This window comes from Oncorhynchus masou, chromosome 25 (genome assembly GCF_036934945.1).
Source record: "Oncorhynchus masou masou isolate Uvic2021 chromosome 25, UVic_Omas_1.1, whole genome shotgun sequence".
NCBI lineage: Eukaryota > Metazoa > Chordata > Actinopteri > Salmoniformes > Salmonidae > Oncorhynchus > Oncorhynchus masou.
In genome coordinates this window covers 38,488,979-38,493,306 of record NC_088236.1, presented here as the reverse complement: position 1 = coordinate 38,493,306, position 4,328 = coordinate 38,488,979, and the positions used below count along the sequence as shown (strand labels likewise).

At 41.5% G+C, this 4,328-nt stretch overlaps 1 long non-coding RNA gene across 1 annotated transcript; it reads left to right on the top strand.

The window, feature by feature from the left end:
• Positions 1 to 1,285: 1,285 nt before the first annotated feature.
• LOC135514290 (uncharacterized) lies at positions 1,286 to 4,328 on the top strand. The gene is made up of 3 exons (XR_010451655.1): positions 1,286 to 1,385; positions 2,079 to 2,156; positions 3,508 to 4,328. It is a non-coding gene; the product is annotated as an uncharacterized LOC135514290 (long non-coding RNA).

Here is a 4,328-nt window from a genome sequence, read left to right as displayed (position 1 = left end):
GTATATATATATGTGTATATATATATATATATGTGTATATGTATGTATGTATGTATGTATGTATGTATGTATGTATGTATATATATATATATATATATGTATGTATATGTATATATATATATATATATATGTATATATATATGTATGTGTGTATATGTTTTTTTTTTACATAGGCATGAAACAAGAAAAAAAATACAGACTGCTATATTGGTCTGCTAATACAGGACTCGTAAAGGCCCAGTGCACTATTTCAGTGAAGAAAATTAATAGATTTTTCAGGGGGTGCTGCAACACCCTCAGAACCCCTACTTCCTGTGTTTATGTACGCAGTCCTCCTCACCTTCTTTATGGTCATGGCAGGTTTGTGTTTGCTGTGCTTACCAATGAGGCGACCCAGTCACAGAAAAGCTTGACTTTCTTGTGGTCCTCCTCTTGAGATGTGGAACACAGTCGTTTGACATTGATTATCTGGTCTTCCTTGGCACTGATCTGTTTTGCTTGCAGCTCTTTGGGCAGGAATCGTCCATCCTTTAGCAAAGAAAAGAAAAGGTTTAACAGCACAGACTGTTGGCTCCATATCCTACATCACCAGTACTTATACCAGTAGATCAGGGCCGGCTCGAGCCTTTTGGGGACCTGTCATGCCAAATAGTGTCCCCTCTGCGGGACATTATTTGGCATGACGGGCCCTAAGTGAGTTTTGGTTGAGGGGGCCTCCACCTCACGGCAAAACATTTTCATGGCCCCATTTTCCTGCAATTTTACACATTTTGCAATGACTTATGCCATGTTGATATGATATCTGAGTGAGAATGACTAACAAGTGACAATGACTAAAGGTCAGGGCACATGCCCTGCATGTCCGGTTGATTTTCGGCAATGATTACTACACATTAAGATAGATGGCAAGACTAATCTTACTCTCAATAGTAAGTTGAGATCCCGACAGTTCTTTTTGGTCAGGGGCCTGTCATGGTAAATAATACCTGCCAAAGAGTGTCCCCCACTGCATCACAATGGGATTCCCACTGTGACGCAGGGGGGACACTTTGGCAGGTGGACACTATTTGGCATGACAGGTCCCCTTGTGGCCGGGCGCCCTAAGCAATCGCTTATGTCGCTTATGCCAGGAACCGGTCCTGCACTAGATGTACAGCTTATACCCTAGTAATGAAGAGTTTGCCCCAAAACAAACTTCTCTGGAAATGACATTGCAGTGACAGATGGTCCCTCTCTCACTTCCTCCTCTGACTCGGATTCCTGTATGATGGTTTCACACAGCTCAGTGCAGTCGTCTGGTGAAGTCACTGCAGAAGCTCTGTTCACACACATATCCGGCCCCAGGACACAACCTGATCAAACAACTATCAGATGAAGGACAAACCGTAAGTAGTACATTCAATTGTGTTGTTACAAGTAAGCAAAACAAAGTCATGCCGTAACAACAGCGTAAGAGTTGATTACTTTTATAATTCAGAATTGTCTGTGCGTGGACCATCTGATGTATATTTTAGGGTCTGGTTTCTCAGACAGATTAAGCATTCTGTTGGACTAAAACCCTTTCAGTGTGTTTGGAAAGATGCCCTTTATGTCTTATTGCAAAAAGGAGGAGGCATCTTTTATCTTCAATGTGATGACATGGCTAATTAGTCTTGTTATCTACCTGCCACTCACCTCTGGGGGTATGCCATGCTCTTAATGTGGGTACAGAGCCAGAGGGTGCTGTTTGAGTTTGTGCTCCACTGCAGCCACATGCTCCCTGTGTGCCTGCTGCAGTGCATTCTGCTTAGAGAAGCAAGCCTGCTATTTTGAGAAGCACTTCCTTTTGTGTTTTATCAGAGAAAGATGTAGGACATCCCAACTACAGAACCATCCAATGATGGGATTTATAAATGAATTATCTGGGCTCACAAAATAACTGATCTCCAGAAATAACTTTTGGAATGCTCAAATTCAGAGCTAGCCATTAAAAAAGTATGGTCCGCAGATCTAACAATCTGTACAACCCTTTAACTGGAACAGAATATTGCATCCCGTAATCCGAACCATCAATTTATAACTTTTACATTTGTTCACAGACTGTATTTAACACCAAGGAAACGTTTTACGATGAAATTGGCCCCATCTCCCAACTGTTCACTGTGTCCCTACATCAGGTAGGCACATTCCTTCATATGTGGGAGTGCCCTGCAGTTAAACGCTTCAATGCTTTGTATCTACTATGTTACTTAACGATGAAAGCCCATTTGAATATCTCAATACATTTTTCCTTGTCCCTGTGGGGTAAAAGCTAAACGGTGATGACTTTCACATTGCCCACATTTGGAAGCTCCAGCGAGAGTGGGTTGTGGAAGGTCTTCAATTATTTGTCAATTAAACACATTTTTATTTGTAACCTTAATTTACGGCCTACCCCGGTCAAACCATCCCCTAACCCGTACAACGCTGGGCCAACTAAGTCAATTAAACATGTGACAAAATATGTCAGCCAGATATTAAAGTATGACTGTAATCACTATAACAAATGCAACACAGTGCTGTCTTTTAACGTTAGCAAGCTAAAGTGGGAGTGGCTAAGGATTTAACCGTAAATTTAGCCCAAAGGCCGTCAGCTGGCGATATTGAGTCAGATTATCAGTCATATTGGTCAAATGAAACGACGCCATGTCGCCATCTGCCGGCCTATGGGCTACCGTTAACTCTAATGGTCGACTGTCAACATTTGGACCAACGTTGACCATTAAATCCTGAGGTAGTCCCACAATAGCTAGCGACAATCTTTAGCTAACGTTTGTGTGAGAGATGTAACGGGCAAGCTAGCAGCACATCCACATTACCAAGGGTAGGCAGGCAGCATCTTTCTGATCTCCGTTGGTCCATTTAAAAAAATGTTTTATCAGTCTTTACGTATCCTTGTTTTGTCAAATGCCCATGTATTGAACAGTAAACGAGTCTTGCCCTTCGAACCTTTAATAATTCCAGTATCGAAAGTTTGTTCGTTATGCGGATACTAAGGTAACGGTGTTTGGGCGCTAAATCGGCAGTTCTTATGCGATGTCACAAATATAAATCCAGAGACCCTTAATTTGGTTATTTAGTTATATTTACATATGTACATTGTTTATTTAGCCCATATTTAAATATGGACTGTGCACTCAAATGTTGTACACCATGATTGACAATACATTCAACCGTAACACGTACAAAATAAGAGCAAAATCATCACATACAGCCTTACTGTTTTGACCACTAGATTGTGGTACTTATTTTTTATTATTCTGACAAAAGAATGCTTACTACTGGGCACAGATGTCAATTCAACATTATTCCACGTTGGTTCAAAGTCATTTCATTGACATTATGTTGAAACAACGTTTGTACAACCACTGTGTGCCCAGTGGGAAAAGAAAGGATTGTTTAACATTGTAAGTTTGGCCTGTCGTGTACTTTGGGTCTTCAGAGTTTTCATTCCTTCTTGCGCCATGTATTCCTCCTGCTGTGTCACAGGACTGAGGTCAACACTGTTGAACAACATCACAACCTCTTGAATGACAAATCCTCAGTGTCATCAGCATCCGATTCCATCAACAAGGCACCATTTGTTAGGCCAGTGAAATTCCACTTCATGGATTTATGGACTGTGGAAGACCCAGTCTTTAGTAAATGCCTCTGACAGCATTTTGACCTTGTCGGCCAACTGTGAAACAGCTTAGGCCTGTTGGAGCTGTCACAGAAAGGTTATGAACTTTGTTTCAGCCAGACTACCAGAACAGGGTGGTGCGGTCTGCACAACGCATCACCGGGGGCAAACTACCTGCCCTCCAGGATAGCCACAGCACCTGATGTCACAGGAAGACCAAAAAGAACATCAACCACCCGAACCACTGTCTGTTTACCCCTCTACCATCCAGAAGGTGAGATCAGTACAGGTGCATCAAAGCTGGGACCGTGAGACTGAAAAACAGCTTCTATCTCAAGGCCATCAGACTGTTAAACAGCCATCACTTGCACAGAGGCTGCTGCCTATGTACAAACTTGAAATCATTGGCCACTTTAATAAATGGAACACCAGTCACTTTAGTAATGTTTACATATCTTACATTACTCATCTCATATGTATAGGTATTCTATACTATCTATTGCATTTTATACTATGCCGCTCTGACATTGCTCATCCATATATTTATATATTTTTATTCCGTTCCTTTACTTAGATTTATGTGTATTAGGTATTTGTTGTGGAATTGTTAGATATTGCTGCACTGTCGGAACTAGGAGCACAAGCATTTCGCTGCACTCACAATAACATTTGCTAACCGTGTGTATGT